At 41.4% G+C, this 21,233-nt stretch overlaps 1 protein-coding gene and 1 pseudogene across 1 annotated transcript in view; one reads left to right on the forward strand and one right to left on the reverse strand.

Annotated features, from left to right (window-relative positions):
- LOC111328012 (uncharacterized) overlaps positions 1-21,233 on the reverse strand; it is a 58,177-nt gene that overhangs the window by 20,680 nt on the left and 16,264 nt on the right. The window lies entirely within an intron of this gene.
- LOC148728112 (uncharacterized) lies at positions 15,171-16,247 on the forward strand (annotated as a pseudogene).

Genomic DNA, 21,233 nt, shown 5'->3' on the forward strand with positions numbered 1-21,233 from the left:
ATTATTTTCTGGCTCGGTGAGCACATTGTGATGACTAATATCGCTAAAAATAGCCCATTAATTTTCCGATTACCATTTCGGTTCTGTTGGAAAACTTACCACGGTTTTCTTGTCACACGTCTGTTGGCCCGTTCTTGAAGCTTTCTCCACATCATGCTTACCATTCACGACTATTTCAGTCTATTCGTTTACATACTCCTGTTGATGGTCCTTCACTACCTGATGCAAAATGATCGAGCTGTGCAGCAAAGGGAACCGGCAGAAAATCACGAGCAGCGTGAACAAGTGAGAAGACCGGAGCAGTTGAACAGGAACGGGGAGACGAGAAGACGAAGAGGAGAAAACGAAAACCATAGCGCGGTTCCGCCAAACAGAAATCGTCCCACAGAAAATGATGAACGCCAGGGCTGAGAAACCAGGGTAGGCTGTTAGGCATTTTCTGCATCGCAGAAGTCACTAAAATACTTTAATAAATTCTAAATACTTCGTAAAACAATTTTGACGACGTTTCGGTGTTTACTTCTCGTCAGTGTCAAGTCAAGAGAAAAAAATGACGTTAGCGTTGAATGTGCAATCAAATCTTTCTTCGTATCTCTTCTTATATGTGGTTACATGAACTTTCATACAAAGATCGTATACATCTCTTACTCAAATAAGTTTGATTTGTGTTCAGCCACCCCTTTTCTGTAAATATCGAAATTGTCACTTTGAAAACTTATCCAGTTACTTAACTCCATCCACTTTGGAGGAAGGCTTATCTTGACTCGAAACATTTTCAACGCAAATTCCTCGACTTTTCTGTTCATTGTCTCTTTGCAGGTCCTCGCAGAGACGAAAGAATCAAGAGAACTAACTGTTTATTGTATTTTGAAGTCCGAAAACGTAATTTGACAAGAGACATGATATTTCTTGTAACGACTGAGATTTCTTCGTTGTATAATAGTCTATAGCTAATTTGAAAATTTTCAAAAGAAAGTAGATAGAGATTGATAGCTAAACGAGATGAACAGCGAACAAAGTGTATCGGTATTTGTATGTTTGTATGGTTCTGAAGAGCTTTATTTTCAAAATAAAAGAAATGGGTGGAAGTATTTTGTGTCTCAGTTTGTCTAAAATTGCCTGCATCATGAAGCTTCAAAGTCATGTTGATTAAGATTTTTATCCAGCTACACTAATTAGAGTACAATCAACGCAAGAATCGAGTACAAATATCACGCGATATTTGGATAATTGGTTATTTGGAAGGAGAAAAAAACCCAAATAAAGCAACTGTTTTGACGAAACGCGCCCAGCCTTTGTCTTTGAAAGCCATGACACGGTTTGTGGTCAAGGTCTCAATTGATACGTTCACGCTCTTTTTCGATATTGTTGACATATTTCAAGGAGCGTTTCCTAAAGTTCAAGTACTCGGATGGTTAAGTGCAAAAAATGTGTAAAACGAAGGACTTAAACAACCCTCTTCATCCTCTTCTACCAACACGCTTAGACGATACCTGTCCCTACACCCCTCAGGCACAAATCAGACCAGCTCTACCTTTACAGAAACGTTACTACCCGTAGAACGAAGCGCACCGAAGACTTTTTCACTTCTAAGTATTTTTAACAAATGTGATGTATATTCTGGTGTGGTGTATATAACTTGTACTTAATGTATACAGAAATGTACTCAGTCGATCTTAAGTTTTCACTGTAAATGATAACCCCCGTTAATTCAGTAAGTTACTCCAAGAGAGTTTAATTCACTTTCATAATTATTATTATTATTGTTATTAAACCCATAGAGCATACGAACGGTTTCAATCAAGTGTCAGTGAGGTACTTTCAGTTCTCATTTTCTCATCGTCCAGAGGTTTTATCATAGTAGCACAGGTAGCCCAAGCTCGAAAAATGAGACTCCTTAAACAAGCAAATATATTTACGTTGTGAGTCTTCTGGACTGATTCAGAGCCTTTTAGTTCGGATTTAGTTCATCTGCTCAATCTGCCCTCATTAAGTCGGGAACGCAATCATTTATTCCCATACTAAACATTAATGATCAAGCGTATGATCACGGCCGAGTTCTTCTGTTTGAGAACGTCATGGACCGAAACGAGTTGAGGCAAATAGGTCCAGCTGTTTTAAACTCACCCTGCTTTTCTTTTTCATTTTTACCGTCCTCACCTGCAAGAAAATAGCATTTGAAGAACCAAATTTGCTCCTCTTTGAAGGTTGATATTGGCATTGTTTCAACGCTGAGGTGTTTTCCCAATAAAGCCTGAGGCCAAGTTTAATGTGTTATCTATTTGTATGGTTTTGGCCGACTTGCAATTAGCGTGTTAGGCCAGAAGCCGTCAGCGCCTCAGTCAAAACACTTGTTCAATGACACGCTTGGGCTAACCCCAAACTTGTACCTGCAATTTCAAGACGTTTTCAGTCTACTCATTGACATTCTTCTGTTAATGATCTTGATGATCTTTTTTAAAAGACGAGAAGCGGATCATCACGAGCCACAGGTAAACGGAAGTTCAAATATTCGAAAAGGCTGGTTGCTATGGAGTGACGTCATAAACCGGATACGTTTCCATCATCGCCTTGACAGCCTTTTTCGATAATTGCTCCCAGTAATCTGAGTAGTTGCTTGAATTTGTACAATCTCTGTTCCTACTGGGTACAATGAAGCCTTTTTTTTATTAGGGGCTGGATCGGCCTATTGACATTTGGAGATTGGATTTCATATTAATATGCGTAAGCAAAAGCGGGAATGTTTAGTTTCCCGCGGTCGAGTGCAGTTATGGATCCCTTGAAACTTCGAAGGGTTGAATTGCTTCATTCTCCACCAGATGAGTCAAGGGAATGGTTTAGTTTTTATATTTCGTTCAGTAGTGGTTGTGTTTCTATTAAATACCAGTGTCTCATGAGAATTTGCTTTAGGTTTGGCACTGATGGTTGGTATTGTGTAACAAAAGGCAAGATTCGTTGGTTCGTCTTTTGTTTCTGTTGAAGAGCGAATTTCTTGTTAAATAATTCACTTCTGAGAGACTTGTGCTAATGAGGTCCTCTGGGTAGCCTCTCTATAGCAAATGCGCTTCATTTGTAATTTTCTCCTCAAATATTGTCTGAGAGGAGTTTGTTCGTAGAAGTCTAAGGATCCCCCCTTTTATGAAGTCTTTTTTATTCTTTGTGGGTGACAGGAACTATAGTGTGTATACTGAAATGTCTCAGTTTGTTTAAAATGAGTTCGCATATCAGGGATTGCGGCTTTTTCGAATCGTTCGTCTTCGTAGATGTACAGCTATTTTTTTTTTTACTGTCTCGATCACTAAGTTGTCTTGATTGCTTTCAGCTTGCGCCAAGCGCGCTGAATCGATCGCACTACAGTTCTTAGTGTTCAGTGTTCCAGCCGTTTTGGCTCGTTTTCTTTTCTTTATTTCGGTCGTAGAACAACCGATTTTACGTTCATAGAAGCTTATGATCACCTTTACTGTTTCTTGCTCCGCGTTGTGAAGGATTTGCTTTATCTCATTTTTTAAATCCTCGTCTGCTCTTATTTTGGCCCTCGCCCTATATTGTAGGGATTCTGGGCATGTTCTGCTAGGCATTTGGTACAGAGAGATTTGTTCGTTAATAATAGTAATAATAATAATAATAATAATAATAATAATTTATTTCTTATATAGCGCTATTTACAATAACAGATCAATGGCGCTTTACAACTGATATCTCTAAATATTAAAATCTCATCTAATTAAAAAATAAATAAATAGATAATAATTACATATTACAGTTAAATTGGCTATATAGGATTTATAATTTATCTATTATTAAAAGGTTTGCCTAAAAAGAAAAATCCTAATTGAATTCTTAAAAATTCGTTATCCTCAGATTTACCGAGTAGGTCATCTTCAATGGCGGTGTCATATGAGGCTTCCATGTTTTCTTCATTCTCTGAATAGCATTGTTTTGGCCCGGGGCGTTTAGTAGCCCATCTGCCGTTTTAATGTCTCCCTACATTTTCAGTAGATAGTCAGGCAAGACCGCGGTTTGGATCCTAATCTTGTGGATCTCGTCAGTTGCCGATTAACTAAATAGACTGGTAGAGATTCGTTCTCGGTATATCATATATAGGAATATCGTATATAGGAATATCGTATATAGGAATATCGTCTTCTGTGAGTATCACGCGCGCAGTTCCATCAGAAGATCTGTGAGACGCCATTGTGGTTTTGTTTTGATCTGTGAACCTTGGCCTACCAAGCCTCGCTTTCACGCATTCGAAACCAGGCCGTTTCCGCGCGGCGGCCATTTATGAATAAGGTCTATAAGGGCTAAGCATTTCGGGTAAGGTGTTTAAGTGAAATTTTCTGTATCTGTTGAATAAGCCTTCAAAAATTGAATTTAATAAGATCGTTTACATCCTTTACTTGAGTGTTTCGCTTTACTTGTGCTCCGCAGCCACCCCTTATTTGAGCAAGATTGGCAAAATGTTGCTAAGTTAACAGGTTCTCAACAATTGCGGACAAAACATTTAAAATAAATGTATCATACTCTTCCAGCCTCTCTACTAAATTTACTCTAGTAAATTTAATATGTTATTTTCCTCGGAAATATATCTATGTTACTTTTGGGTGAAAAGGATGAAAAGTCAATGACAAGGCAGGATTATGGTGGCCCATAGAGGACATCCCACATATTTTTTATCGCGCAATAAGATCAAATTATCGCGCGATAAATGGAAACTATGGCGCGATAAATGAAAAAGTATCGCGCGATAATTAAGAATTTATCGCGCGATATTTCCCGCTCAGCGTGTGCGTGATGTTAGTCACGTAATCAACAAAGTAAGATAGCGTTGTTAAGTTTTTACTCTGGCCTACTCTGAGATCCTCGCTTTTCTTTCGTGTTTTCATGGAATTGAAATAAGATTGCACTGGCTGAAACAGAAATTAAACTAGTGAGCAGAAGTGCTGCTCACTAGTTTATATTTAAAAAATAGACTCTGACCCAGTGAGCACTCGTTTTAGCTGGCGCAAGCTTATTTCAACTCCATCTTAAATTCTTCATAATCGTGCGATAATTTTTCATTTATCACCGATAATTTCCATTTATCGCGTGATATTTTATTTTATCGCGCGATAAATAAAATGTGGCATGCGCATGTCCTCAGTCTATGGGCCACCGTACACCGTAGGTACACGTTGTCAGTTATATTTGGAAAAGTGAGGTTACATCTTTTTCCTTTGAGCAATTCGTTTCGCGATTGTAGGTAGCTTTGAAAACGAGTTGAGTTTAGTTATTAAATTCTCTCCTTCCTTTGAATGATAGGCTCTGAGCCACAATTCTTTCCTAGGTTTTTGTAGCAATTCTTTGACCTCCAGCTCTTTTCTTCTGTGCATGTCTTCAGCACGAACAAATCGAGAAGAACTTGATTAAAACTGTTCCAACACTCTGAAACAGGAACACGTGTATGGAACGTAATTCTTTTGTCTTGTTACGACCTGATATCAGAAATCCTTACAATTTAAGGACGTGATGCATGAAAATAGATGGCGTCACAAGATGGACAAATGACAAAGCTTTAGAATGGGCACCGACAAACATTATTTTTAAAAATACTTACAATTAACATCGTGTGTTTGGGAAAAGTTTTAGATTTAATAGGCCAAATATTTCAGAGAAGGTTAAAAATTGTACTATATTTGGCTTATTCAAAACCACAATTTCCGTAAAGGGGTGTGTTTCTATAGAAAATGTGGTGCTGAGTTGGTGGGAGTAACAAGGTAATTTAATCTTACCAACTGAGTTGGTAATGAAAATTGGCCAACTTGAGTATGCTTTTCAAAACAAAAACTCAAAATCGCGAAAGGTTTAAAAGATAATGTTTCGAGGGTTAGTCCTTCGCTCTGAGAAAGGGCTAGCCTGCGAGGCAAGCCCTGGGGGAGAGGAGGGGAATTGGGGCGAGGGCCCCAATTCCCCTCCTCTCCTCCAGGGCTTGCTTCCCAATCCCCCCTCCTCTACCCCAGGGCTTGCTTCCCAGGCTAACAAAGGGCTAACGCTCGAAACGTCAGCTTTTAAACCCTTTACGATGGCCAATTTTCATTAAAACCAAATTACACAATTAACGTAGCTTGATAAGGAGGACCTTTATAGGCTAATTAGCTAAAAAATGTAATCAAAGTTCTTACCCCCAACAATGGTTTTTCTTATCAGCTAAGGGATACGGTAGACCAGCCTTCAACCGGGGGTCGTGTCCCAAAGCACGTACGAGTGATCACTAGTGACCACGAGCAGGCCTTCATAGGCTGTGCTAGAAACAATAGCATATTTCGGCTCCACTACGTAGTACAACATGAATTAGAAAAAAACATTAGGTTTATAAGTTGTGGCTGTTTCGGTCGAGCATCGCACATATAACAACGTTTATTACATTCAAACATGTGGTGGAAAAACTAGAACAGAGCTGAGCGACAGTTTACACAGAATACTGTCAGAACAGAGGCCAGAAATAACCTGCCGGAAAAAACACCAGAAGGATAAAAAAAAAATCTGGATAGGATCCATGACTCATGCTCTGAAAAGCCCATCCTACGAAAGCTGCACAACTGGAAGGTCTTTGCCCTTATTTGCTAAACATGTATTCCAACAAAGCACGGAAAGCCCAAAATAATTTTAGGAAACGCAAACGAGCTAAGAAGCCCCCTGCGAAACTCGAACTGTATACTATACTATCAAATGAATACTAAAAAGAAAAATTTTGATTAAAATAAATAATTAAAAATAACGTGAGCAAGACGAGGTGTTAGCCTAGAATACTTTCCCACATGATAAACAACCCTGTTATAGCACTCCATTCTACCCATGCTGCACTTCAACTGCCCCAGTAACCACTGCTCCCAAGCCGCAGAAATATTTCATTTCCAGCTCAAACGCCGGAAATTCCATGTTAGGCTACTAGCACTGACCAATTATGCTCATAACTATGCTCCTTTTTTATAAAATTATGCTACTTTTACTTTGAGTATGCTTTTCAAAACAAAAACTCAAACGAGTCCAAATCATATATTCATCGTTAATACAAATATCTTATTAGACGTTTTGTTGTGTATTATATATATCTTATTAACCAAGCGCGAGGGTCGTACTGGGAGAATATCGGCCTGAGGTCTTGACAGTACGGACCTCGCTGCGCTCGGTCCGTACAAAAAAGACCGAGGGCCGATATTCTTCCAGAACGGTCTCGAGCAAGCTTGGTTAATAAGAGATTTATTGTGAAGGTGTAGTGTGATCGTCCGGGTGAGTGTAGTCCTGAGAAGGACTGTTGTCGGTGGCAGTGACTGACGTTTCGACAACCTGTGCGGAAGTCATCATCAGAGTCAAGTGAGTGATTGTTGTCAGTAGAATGTTCTTATTCCAGTTCGTGTGAAATGATCGGTTGGTTTTGCCGTGATGTTATTGGCTGTAAGACTCAAGTGACGTAAGTCGTTCGTGATTGGTCTGTTTCGGTCTGTCGGTAAAGCTAGGTTGTTCTTTTTCGGTCGTTTGTGATGTTTATGTCGTGAATGAGTCGTTTGTATGGGGCGGGTAGTTGTTGACATCTGTTTAGAGGGGTCTGTTCTAAGTTAGTAAACCAGCTTTCCAGAGTCAGTCGTTGAAAATAGTCAGTGCTGTAGGTTAGGCATTGCGCAGAGTCCCAGTCAATGTTGTGGTTGGTAAGTCGATGGTGTTCAGCAATGTGATTGCTGACATCACCTTTCCTCGTCGCCCGTCTGTGTTCAGTCAGTCTTGTTGTGAGGTTTCTGCCAGTCTCACCGATGTAGGAGGCTTGGCAGTCGGAACAACGAGTCATCCTACAACCCTACATCACACAAAGCCACAACTATCAGAACTCTAACACGACGCGCACAACTAGTATGTGACTCGACAGACAGCTTATCCGACGAGAACAAATACCTTCACCGTGTTTTTACGAAGAACAACTACAACAACGACTTCATCCGACGAAACACTCACCGACCCACTACCACTACCGAAACAAACGACACCGCAACCCCTACGACTACAGCAACCATACCGTACATAAAAGGTATGTCTGAAAACATCTCGCGCATCTTACTACCCTTCAATATCCGCGTCGCCCACAAACCTATCACCACACTACGTCAGTTACTAACCAACGTTAAAGACAAAGACGAACCGAGGAACAGACAGGGAACGATTTATAAGATCAATTGTTCCGACTGCCAAGCCTCCTACATCGGTGAGACTGGCAGAAACCTCACAACAAGACTGACTGAACACAGACGGGCGACGAGGAAAGGTGATGTCAGCAATCACATTGCTGAACACCATCGACTTACCAACCACAACATTGACTGGGACTCTGCGCAATGCCTAACCTACAGCACTGACTATTTTCAACGACTGACTCTGGAAAGCTGGTTTACTAACTTAGAACAGACCCCTCTAAACAGATGTCAACAACTACCCGCCCCATACAAACGACTCATTCACGACATAAACATCACAAACGACCGAAAAAGAACAACCTAGCTTTACCGACAGACCGAAACAGACCAATCACGAACGACTTACGTCACTTGAGTCTTACAGCCAATAACATCACGGCAAAACCAACCGATCATTTCACACGAACTGGAATAAGAACATTCTACTGACAACAATCACTCACTTGACTCTGATGATGACTTCCGCACAGGTTGTCGAAACGTCAGTCACTGCCACCGACAACAGTCCTTCTCAGGACTACACTCACCCGGACGATCACACTACACCTTCACATGTTACCCCCGGGTTCAAACCATTTACTGCAAGAGATTTATTATACGACAGAAGTTCAAAGGGACACAAGTGCGGTATCATTCGGGACCATTCGGGACAGTGCCCGGTCCAATACTTAGAGAATATTGGACCGGCAATAGAGCATTTTGATTGGTTGATTTTAGTTATTGGCCGTTTGACTGCCCGAGTCGTGTAATAATGCTGAGTATTGTTACGAGTTGTATTGTTACGAGTTGTGCAGTATTTTGACGAGGCCGTAGGGCGAGTCAAAATACAAATAACGAGTAAAAATACTCAGCGATGCTACACAACAAGACGTCTAATAAGTTATTTATTATCCAACACGCCAAATTGTTATTTCAGTGCGGGCGAATTTCGCGGATATTTATTTACGGGGAGTGTGTGACAGAAGTATGCGAAGCGGAACGGAATTGGCGCGTTGTCGTGTTGTTGTTTCTATTTTCTGCAATAAATGAAGGAATTTCCTGGTCGTCTAGCTGTTTTTCTTCGTTCGACTCATCTAATAAACTTGGATTTATATTCGCCAGCCATTCCGACTCTTCAAATTGTCTGCCATTTTTTTTTTCGTAACTTCCATCCAATTCTTCGCTTGCGCAATGCGAGAAAACGTTCAACCGGTTCTCTGGAGTTCAAATACCGCGTGATATCTGTACTCGTCTATGGCGTTATTTGTACTCTACGGAGTGCAGTTGGATAAGAAAGCATGATATCTTCTGTACTTGCTCTGATAAAACAGAATTAACTACTTGTAGTACACTTAATTCCAGACCAGAAGCGGTGACTCAATATGTCAAGATGTTATTTTCAAAAATGAATTTTCAAAGAGAATTCTTTGGCTCGCCAAAGTGTGAATGGCCAGCTATGACGTGTCAACATTTGTTTCTCAGCAATGCATTATGGATCCTGAAAAGAGTGTCGGAGAACCAAAACTAAAGTTATCACAACGGTCAATCAGAAGAAAGGAAAATACTTTTAAGAGCCAAAGAGAACTCAAAGTAAACCAACTAAACTGCTTCAAGCGCCCGAAAACCCGGCGATCAAGTCGTGATCGTATTCAGTTTTATATCTGATTGGTTGAGAAGGTGGTGCGAGTTTTCTGGACCAATCACAGAGCAGAGTAAAGTAAAAGTAAAACAATCCTGGATTACTTTCGACATTCAATTGAAAATTGCTCTATAAACTGCGTAAACTAGTGGACATTTCATGCACGTGGTTATACGTACCATTTTTGAATTTTAAGAATACGAAGTTGACAATTCTAAAGGCTTCAAGAGACGGAACTTTCCAACTGAGAGTAATTTAGAAGAAACAACAATGTTCTTCCCTTTTCTAGACTCAAGATCATTAAACAGTCATTTACGGTTTATTTTTTCTACGATAACATGAATACATACACACATACATACATACACTTTATTGATGCTCCCTAAGTGGGCTTTTCAGCTCAATAGAAAAAAAAAAAAAAAAAAATACAAATATATAAATTAATTGAGAATGTAAATACAATAATATTATAATTACAAAATATATATCAATAATATAATATATCAACTTAATAAGACATTTGCAAGATGACGTCTAAAATTCCTGGGGCATTTTAAGGACTTAATGTTATCATTCAAGGAGTTCCAGAGTTTTGCTCCTCTGAAAGCAAAGGAGCGCTGCCCTGTTGACAGGCGACATAAAGGTATATCCAAAGCACCAGATGATCGAGTTTGTCTATTATGGACTTGAGAACGTAATTTAAACACATCAGCAAGATAGTCTGGAACAAGCTTGTTAATACATTTGTGCATCATAGTAGCGTCATTTAGAATGAGTTTCTCTCTAATAGGAAGCCATTTCAACGATCGCAACCCATCCGAAATATGGTCATACTTTCTTAGTCCCAGAATAATTCGCCCAGCATAGTTTTGGACTTTTTGTAACTTGTCAATATTGCTGCTGCTGGTATTACTCCAGACAGTTGAACAATATTGGAGTTTACTAAAGACAAATGAATTTATTACTAACAGAAGTGTTTTCCTATCCAGGAGGTGCTCGATTCTGTTAATTTGGTACAATTTAAAAAGGCATTTAGAGGCAATCTCAGTGATATGTTGGTTATAACTGAGGTGTGTGTCGAGAAGAACACCCAAGTCCTTAACGACAGGCGCAGGTGTTATTTCCTTGTCAAAAAGTGTTATACTGAATGATGACAGTTTCTTTAAAAGTTGTGGTAATCCAACAGCTAGAACCTTAGTTTTGTCCGGATTAATCAAAAGAGAGTTTTTACAGCACCACTGAGATATTCTCGTAAGATCTTCGTTTAAGGCGAGGATGGACGTGGGTAATTCGGCAGGTAATTCGGCATGATGCTGTAAACTTCTCGAGCAGCCCTTAATCCTGTTCCATGGCAGAGTGAACAGAAGCACTTGTAGTCACTCGTGCCGGCTTCACCAGCAAAGAACAAATTATTTTCCACAGGATGCCCAAGCTCTTGGCGCAAGCCATTCAGAATTGCATGAACTTTTGGAGAGCTGTGCCCCCGCAAATGAAAGGATGCTTGGACCAATGGTAATAGACGTAGTCCGTGTATGAATTGGTAATGGAGTGTGGGTTGGAGGCGGTTCTGTTACAAAAGTTGAAGAAGTTAACAGAAATTTTAATAACAGCTCAAAACAAGACATATCTCTTCGGCTCGTGATCCATCAAAAGCCCTTCAACAAAAATGGCGACCACGTTTGACCCTTTCACTCTTAAGATCTAGATATCGCTTCCCAGCGCTCTTATCTGCGGTACACTTTTACAAGTTTAGCTCTGAAAATACAGTGTAACATCAAACAGTTTTCCTTAACTATGTACACTTTATATTCTTATCATCACCTTTGTGCTTAATAGTATTTATTTTGTAAAAAGAAATTCCACTTTATACCGTAAAATAGGAGTTGATTAGTCATCGTGGTAAATAACACTTTCAAAGGAGAACTGTAATCGTTTGTCTCCCAACGTGGTCACTTTGTATGTGGATCGCAACGTTTCGACTGCATACTGCTAGTCTTCTTTAATAGACCTCATCGCCTGAAAAAGACTAGCAGCGTGAAGTGGAAACGTCGCGATCCACATCCTAAGTAACCACGTCGTAAGACAAACAATTACAGTTCTCTTTTGAAAATTTCTCTCCGTTTACTTTAGTAAGTGAAAAATAATTGTTTTCTTAATTATGGATAAATCACCCTAATAGAATGAAAGTATATGGTCCAATGCAGCTCACCTTATGGAGAAAAGAGTATCGGGAATGATTCATATTTAGACACATTTGTAAAGGTACAGCATCTACTTTTAACCATATGAGTGCGTGCCTAACTTTTCGAATTCAAACTTAGTTTTGATTTTTACCAACAGATTATGAAACAACTCGTAGGTAAATGAACCTTGTACGATCACCATACGCGAGTTGGGTGGTGATGGTTTAAAAAGTGCACTGCATACATACCAAACCAGGGAAATGAGAGCTTGACTTCTCCTCAAAATTATTCGTCAAAGCTTTCACTTGCCTCGCAGTTTGTTTTCCATCATCAGATGAACTCAAAATAGTGACAATATCCTCACAAAATTTAGTAGTGCAGATGTTGCAATGAAGCCCCATTTGACACCATTTTCAACCTGACAGTTAGGAACTAAATTTGGCCTGTAAACAATCAAACATGTCCGACGTTGACTTCCGACAACAGAAGAAATAAGATCAGCTTCTATCCAGCGAAATCCTGCCAGATAAAGAGACTTGCAAAGTGCTGATTCAGCACACTTGTGGGAAGTTTCAGAATTGTGCTTCTTGTATATCACACTGAAGATTTCCCTGCAGTTATCAAACCCACTTTGTCGAGCATACTATAAAAAAAGCAGTAATATTTGTATTCATCCTGTTTTCCACCCAAACACCCAAACATCAGTCTGCATATTCTCCATACTGTTGTCTAATCATTTCCTAAGGTGCTGACAAGGAGAATTTGTTTTGCAAACGAGATTCTCTAGTTAGCGATAATTAACAACTATTCACAGAAGTGGAGGTAAATATTCACCGCTAACCACCGACACTGAGGTGAAAAGTTGTTTTAGTATTTACTGAAACAGTGAGATAATATACACCACCAAAAATTGATTTTAATTCATACATTCCAGCAACGATTCCAATATTTTCCCGCGTGTAATGTAATTAACGATTCAACGCGGCTCGGATCGCGGTAAGTGATTTTTTGTTTTTGTTGTAAAACCTGCCGTCTCGTTTTTTCGCAGACAGATAAAATTTCTGAAGACATTTGTTTAGCTCTGGTGGCGACACTTCTTCAAATGGTGTTTCAAACTCTTTTTGTATTTGAAACCATTCTGTAAAAAATACCATTTAACTTTGATTTTCAAGTGAACAAGTGAGGTTACGCAAGATTAGTTTGCATTTGTAAACAAAACCTTTTTCATTGGTTTTTATCGATAAACTGTTGGTTACCATTACCTTTAAACACGGCCAAACCATATTTAGTCACTTTCTGTGTTTTCAGGGACTGCTTCGTCGTTATTTGAGTGATTTCTTCGCTTGTCACGGATGCAAACCGGCACGCCATTTTTTCCCAAGTTGCTCGGAGGTAAATAGCAAAGGATATTCGGAGTTTGACTAGCCAATCAGAGCGCGCCTTCAACGCTATCCACTGTTTTAGTATATACTAATTTCCTTTATTTGTCGGAAATCGTGCGTAATATTGTGATCATTGGTCGTTTGTTACCCTTAGCGTGATTTTCGCTATGTTTGATCATAAACAATGTGACTTGAGAAAGAGTCAAATGACACACCCAAAACCAATGATTGACAGTGATAAAAGATGTAGCAGAACACGTGAGCGGAGAGGAGACCTTTCAACAGGGAGAGCGAGGAGAGTTGTTGTTGATTTCGTTGTTAGCGTTCGGTTATTGATAATAAACGAGAAGAAATTGGGATTTATGTGACTGTCAGATACAATGAATATATGAAGTTCATCTATTTTGAACTGCGGTATTAGATACGTATGATGCACGATCCTCGCCGTAGATAGCGCTATTTATGCAATAGCGAAAATTAGCTTGTTAGCTCAATTGGTAGAGCGCTGCACTAGTATCGCAGAGGTCAGTGGTTCGAGTCCCGTACAGGCCTGATTTTTTTCAGGTCTGATTTTCGCTATTGCATAAATAGCGCTATCTACTGCGAGGATCGTGCATCATACTTATGTGACTGTGTTGGTTCAATCTCGGAGGCAATTCCCAACATATTCTTGTGATCTTACTATGTGATTCATAGGTGATGTTATAGGGTGAATTTAGCTGTTAGTCGCTTGTGGAGGTTCAAGGTTATTTAAAGCAAGGTAAATGCTATTAAAAAGTGCTTTAATCAAGTCACCCTTCCTAAAACAAAAAATTATTTAATTAGGAATAAGAATTAGAAAAAATACTCTCTGTAGCGAGTAAATTACAAATAGAGGGTCTTAGCGCATTTCCGCGGTGACAGATGAAAAGAGATAATGGCCTAGTTTTCCCAGCTTAGTGGTTCAGCTATTAAAGCTTTCTTCCTCCAATTATTAAATCATAATAGTATGAACGAACGGCATCTACAAGGTAGAAACTGACCGTTATGTACAACTGAAATGGCCTCGTTTACTAAATGCAGTCTGGTATGATTCAAGTCTTCGAATTCATTGAATCGATCAGCTGTTTCTGCCAGCAAAGTACTGCACAAAAACGATATCACAAGCAATGTGTGATAGCTTCTCCGTAGCCGTTTGCTCCCTTAAGCGACCACGACAGTTTTCATTCGATTTTTAAGTAAATGTGGTCGTTGTCAGTTGAGATTCTCCTTTTTACCAATTGTCCCTTTTGGTGTATGAGCCTTTTTGTGGAGAGTTTTGGGACCATCTGTGCCCAGGAATATAGGACCATCTGTGCCCTCGAGCATGAGACCATGTGTGCCCAGCTTTCATAGAATTGCGAAATATTTTAGGTGTCAATGGTTTGTGTTTATTTAGCATGTTGTTTACATTTGTGATAAAGGGCCAATCTGTGCACTCTACCGGATTTGGACTATCCGTGCCCAGCATTTAAGGGGTTTCGCGTTAATTTTGAAGGGTCGATTAATTTGCGTTTATTAACACGTTTTAAATTTGCGATTAAGGGACCACCTTTGCCCTTTGCCGGACTTGGGACTATCTGTGCCCATGGGTGTGGATTGATTGGTGCCATCATGTGTTAGATTTCCTATTGACCTTTATTGCTGTTTATCAGTTCCTGATCTCTATTTATCAAATAATATTGACGGATTCCCTATCTTTTTTATGTCTTTTATTGTTGTCGGTTGTTTTTTTTTCTTTGCAGATATGTTCCAGTCGGAAATGTGGTCGGAATTCTTCTCTTCAACCCCCCGAGCATCTCCAACCCACTGCGTCTCTGGTGAAGGGGACAGTTCTTGGTTCTAAAGCGGATGGTACTGTACATACCTACCTGGGAGGTTTTAGAAGATGGAAACGTTAGTCTTCTTCCAATTTTGTCTGCCCCTTTTCTGCCAGTCCCTTTCAAGTCGCGATTTATTTGCAGTGCTTGCTTCAGGATGCTAATTCTCCTTCTCCAGTTCTTAACGCCGTCTAAAGCATCGACTGGGCGCAGCAGATGGCTGGCTTGTCTAAAATCTCCCTTCATCCTCTGGTTTTCCTAATGGTCAGCGCGTCTCAGAAGTTTTTGGGAAAGCCGAAAGTTAAAAAAGATCCTGTGACTCCTGAGATGTTAAAGGCCCTCGTGGAACCCTGGAGTACAGATAAGTCTCCTTCTATTTCAGATCTCAGATCGGTTGCCTCATGTCTCATAGGATACTTATGTTTTTTCCGCTTTAGCGAGTTAAGCCAAATAAAGGCCTGTAATGTTAAGTTTTTCCCCTTATATGCTTCCATTTTCCTAGAGTCGTCAAAAACTCATCAATTCCGTGAAGGGGCGTGGATCGTTATCGCGAGGTCTGATCTACCGATGTGTCCTGTTAAGGCCTTGGAAGAATACGTCTCAGCTGCGCAGATCGACCTCTCCGAAGAGTTACCTCTCTTCAGACCCCTCACTTCTCCTCGGTCCAAAGCGATGGTCCAAAGCCAAGGGATTAGCTTTTCAAGAGCTCGCGAGCTTGTAAAGGATGCTTTTCGAGGTTTAACAGACGTTTCAAAGCTCAACGTTTATAGCCTTAGAGCTGGTGGAGCCACCTCAGCAGCTATTCAAGCGTCATAGTCGTTGGGCGAGCGAAAACGCCAAAGATGGCTATGTCAAAGACAATCTTGATTCTTGTCTATTGGTCTCACGATCTTTAGGAATCTGAATTGTATGCCTTGTTTTTCTTTAATACCGTGCCCGGCAGGTCGGGGAAGTTCTATCCATAGGGCCAGGGTTTTTACTCAGTCTTTGCTGTAACGAGCGCAGTGAGGTTTTTTCACCCAATGGATGCTCTTTGGTTCTTCCCTAGTTTCTGTTTTTTCCCGGCCACATGCACCTATGTATATTGATTTGACGTGACTCGATAAACGTGCGACCTCCAGTTAGCACACGATAGCAAATACTGTGTCATGTTTCACGTTGTTGTTTCGCACGAGTTAGGTGGTGATGGGGGAATTTAGACGAGAGCAGAACAACTACTTGCAGCAATTAATGCTGAATTGCGACTTGCTTTTCAACACTGTTCGGGGGACTTTATCAGACTGCTAGTAGCAGTTTACAATCAATAAAGGCGAATCTAACAGATGCCTCCTCCCCCCAAATTCCCAGTGAATAGGCCAGACCACATCACAATAATCTCGTGAAGTGGGTTCTTTAATGTCCCCTGCCTAACCAAATTAACTAATTAATAGATGCAGGAGATGGGACCTACGGTTTATTCGTCCTTATCAGAGAAGACTAGAGTGTCTGACCATTTCTTGAATAGAAAGGTAGCACGTTCTCCTCAGTTATTTTAAGGCCTTGAGTGTTGGTCCGGCCGGGGCTTGAACCCTCGACCTCCCGCACAACAGTCCGGCGCTCTAACCATTGAGCTAACCGGGAGGCGGTTGAGATACTCTCTTCTTTTTGTTTGCAACGAACATCGTGCATCATGCAAGAAAATGAAGCCAGAAACCTTAATACAAGCATAAGAAGCCAGATGGTTTTGGAATTTTGGTACATATGGAGCTTAAATCTTAGTTTTTTTGTGGGCGACTGATCTAAACTTTCTTTTATCGGGAGTTTTGGTAACCCGTAAGGGAGAGCGAGAGATTGGCTCTGTATCCGGGAGACTCCCGGATAATCCGGAAAAGTTGGCATATATATGATAGACTGAACGCCACACCTCTAACAGACGCCTTACATAAACAGGTATTTTGAAGGACGTAAAACCCGCTGCCGCATGAAGGGTGTCTGTACTTTTGGCCTCTTGAAGATCATAAATATAGATGGTAATCGGCCTATAAAAGATAACGTTCATGGATTACATCTAAGCCTTCCGTTTAAAGTGGCCAGCAGTTTAATATTAAACTCAAATAGCGGCCAATTCGTAGATTATATCGAACTGTGACAATCGGAGAGCTCGCAAGCTCAAAATACATTAAGATATGTACATCTAGACGATTCACCATGTTTATAAAGTATTTTATTTGACCAACATATGATTTTTAGGGGCACTCTATTTAGATACTCCATAGGGTACTTGTAGTGTATAGGATGCCAACGAGCATGAAGTATGCGCGATGTAATGCGAGGCGTGATGGTGTGATGTAATACCCTCGAGACCTGCATATTATACAGCATGTGTTTAATTATTTAGTTAGTTCTCTTAGGTACGTGAATAAAACCGATTTCATTTTAACCGCTGTGTACTACATTGGCGACGAGGATTTCGAGAATTGTGAAGATTTAGAGGACTTCAAGGATTAATAATAATAAGTAAGATCTTTTGACAGGGAGCCCACGTCACAAAGTGTGGTTTTCAGTGAGGCCCTGCATAAAGCTAACGTAAGGATAACAGAAAATATAAATATGGTTATCAAGAAAAGGATAAAAGGGCATAATCAATAGAAGAGACTACATGTTTTTAACAAGACGTCTAAAAACTGAAAAATCGGAAATGTTCCTAATGCCGTCTGGGAGAGCGTTCCAGTCATCTACTGCATGACAAACAAACCGTTGCTGACCCCATGTACGCTTTGATTGTGGTTTACAAATGTTGTTATTAAAACGAGTGTTATAATCATGCATGTCTTTAAAATGATTAAAATTAAAATTCCAATCAATTCCAAAATTTCGAGGTTTTGTCCAAGGTTTCAGGAGTTTCGTCCGAGAATTCGTAAGTGATTTCGCCAGGGATTTATTTCAGAGATGCCGGGACACGGTGGATCAGACGAAACGACAAGCGGTGCTGTTGGCAGTTCTGTTAATGGTTCTGGAATGGCTACAGTTGCTTTAGATGTCAGTGGATTGGAACCATTTAATCCGAAGGGAGAGGCACACAATTTAAGTCAGCGGTGGAAGAGATGGAAGCGAGCGTTCGATTTGTACGTGACGGGAAAAGGTATTTCGAACGACGCTCAAAGGCGAGCTCTTCTGTTGCACGTTGCTGGTATGGACGTTCAAGAAATTTATTTCACATTAGCCGGTGATGGCGAGGATGTGAGTTTTCAGGCAACACTTCAGGTACTTGACAATTATTTTGTTCCCAAGTCAAACGTTCCTTTTGAGAGACATTTGTTTAGACAAATTTCGCAGGAGAGTGGAGAAACTGTGGACCAGTTTGTGTACAGATTGCGTCAGCGAGCAGCGACTTGTGAGTTTGGCGTCAACGAGGACGACTACATTCGGGATCAACTCATAGACAAGTGTTACTCCAGCCACTTGCGCCGGAAGTTCCTGGAAAAGGAAGGGACTGTTACTTTGGGTGATTTGTTGCGGGTTGCGAGATCCCAAGAAGCAGTTGATAGACAACTGAAACAATACAACACGGACCAGGTAGACCGGGTCAATGCAGTGAGAGGAAAAGTGGATGGAAACAAGAATCCCAGAAAATTGAAGACGTGCTTTAGTTGCGGACGGGAAGGACACTTTAGTCAGGATTGGAGGTGCCCGGCACGAGGTCAGACTTGCGGGAAGTGCGGTACGATAGGCCATTTCAAAGTCAAATGCCCCCAATTCCATCAGCGAGGCGGCGCCCAGTCGGGATCCAAAGGAACGAGGAATAGCAGAGGTGGATTTCGTCGGGGTGGACGAGGACGCGGAAGACTGGGGCAAGAGGCAAATCTAGTGACTCGCGGACCTGCCTCCCGAGAAGAAGACAAAAAAGATTTTGCAACACCAGCTCGTCAGTCAAGACCCGATTATGCCTTTTCAGTGGAACAGTTGGATGACCACAGGGAAGAAAGAAGTGCGTTGGTAACGCTGATCATCGGTGGTGTGTACGTACCAGATGTTCTTATTGATTCGGGAGCTTCATGTAATGATATGGGACAGCGGACCTGGGAATTACTAAAGCAGAAGGGGATCAAGTGTGAATCTCGGAAGTCTGCGAAAGAAATTTTTGCTTATGGTGGCGTAGAACCTTTATCGACCCTAGGAACTTTTACAGCAGATGTCACGCACGCTGGGTGTGAGTTTAAAGACGGAAGTAAGGCTGAATTTATAGTGGTTGAAGGCGATGGTCGTACGCTGTTGGGGCGCGAAACTGCCGAGGTGCTAAACCTGCTACGTGTTGGTCCTTTTCAGGCAAACAGTGTTGACGGAGGACGACCAGACGGCAGCATTAGAGGAAAATACAAGGAGTTATTTAGTGGTGTTGGTCTTTTGAAGGGTTACGAATTAAAACTGCATGTTGATGAGTCAGTGAAGCCTGTAGCGCAGCATGTACGTAGGATTCCTTTTGGGTTGCGAGAGAAGGTTGATGCAAAGCTTGATGAACTTTTGAGGCTGGATATCATAGAGGAAGTGCCGGAAGGGCCGTCAGGATGGATATCGCCATTGGTGGTTGTTCCCAAAGGTGACGGTGACGTGAGGGTCTGTGTTGACATGCGCCGAGCGAATGAAGCAATCGTCAGGGAGCGGCATCCAATTGCAACCGTCGAGGAGCTGTTACATGACTTGAATGGAAGTACTATGTTCAGCAAGATTGATCTCAAGTGGGGTTTTCACCAGATCCTGCTCAGCGAGGAAAGTCGTCACATTACTACTTTCGTCACGCACCGAGGGCTGTATCGGTACAAGCGGTTGATGTTTGGGGTGACATCGGCACCAGAAAAGTATCAGCAAATCATCAGAGACGTGTTAAGGGGTTGTGCTGGGGTTGCCAACATTGCGGACGATCTTATTGTTCATGGAGGTGACGTGGAGGAACACGACAAGCGTCTTTTTGCTGTGTTGGATAGGCTGAGTGAAGTGGGGTTGACGGTGAACGGAGACAAGTGCCAGTTTAGGTTGTCGAAGCTTACGTTCTTTGGCCATGAGTTGACTAGTGACGGTATAAATCCATGCGAAGAGAAAATAGCCGCTATTAGAGATGCAAGACCTCCCAAAGACGCAAGCGAAGTACGATCGTTTATGGGTATTGTCCAGTATTCTTCGAAGTTCATGCCAGACGTAGCGTCCGTAGCGAAGCCTATTCAAGAGTTGACCAGGAAGGGCGTAGTGTTTCACTGGGGAAATGAGCAACAAGCAGCTTTTGAGGAACTAAAGCGTCTAATCACCCAGGCGGAGACACTGGCTTATTTTAAGGTTGGCTGCAGAACGCGAATCATTGCTGATGCATCCCCAGTTGGCTTAGGGGCAGTTCTCACCCAGCAGCAGAGAGGCATGTGGAGAGTTGTCTCATACGCATCAAGGAGCTTAACTGACGTCGAACGGCGCTACAGCCAAACGGAGAAGGAAGCGCTGGCCTTGGTTTGGGCATGTGAACGGTTTAACATGTATGTTTCTGGACAGGACTTCGAGTTGGAGACCGACCACAAGCCTCTGGAGCGTATCTACTCCAGTACTTCGAGACCTTGCGCCAGGATAGAGAGATGGGTCTTAAGGCTACAAGGGTACGATTTTAAAGTAGTGTACCGCCCAGGAAAGACTAATATAGCAGACGCGTTGTCCCGCTTGAATTCGGATCACGTGGACCATGGAGAGGAGTATGACTATGTTAGAGCAATTGTTGAGGACTGTGTACCCGTTGCTCTATCACCTAGAGAGATTGAGGAAGCTTCCTATGATGACGAGGAATTGACCCAGGTGAAGAAATGGGTTAAGACAGGGAACTGGGACCAGTGTATACTTCCCTCGTATGCACAGGTCAAGGACGAATTATGTCTGTATGGTGAACTCTTGCTTCGAGGCACAAGGATTGTGGTTCCCAGGCTCTTGCGCGACAGGATGGTGCGGTTAGCACACGAAGGGCACCAGGGTATAGTCAA

Source organism: Stylophora pistillata, chromosome 6, assembly GCF_964205215.1.
Source record: "Stylophora pistillata chromosome 6, jaStyPist1.2, whole genome shotgun sequence".
NCBI classification, from domain to species: Eukaryota; Metazoa; Cnidaria; class Anthozoa; order Scleractinia; family Pocilloporidae; genus Stylophora; species Stylophora pistillata.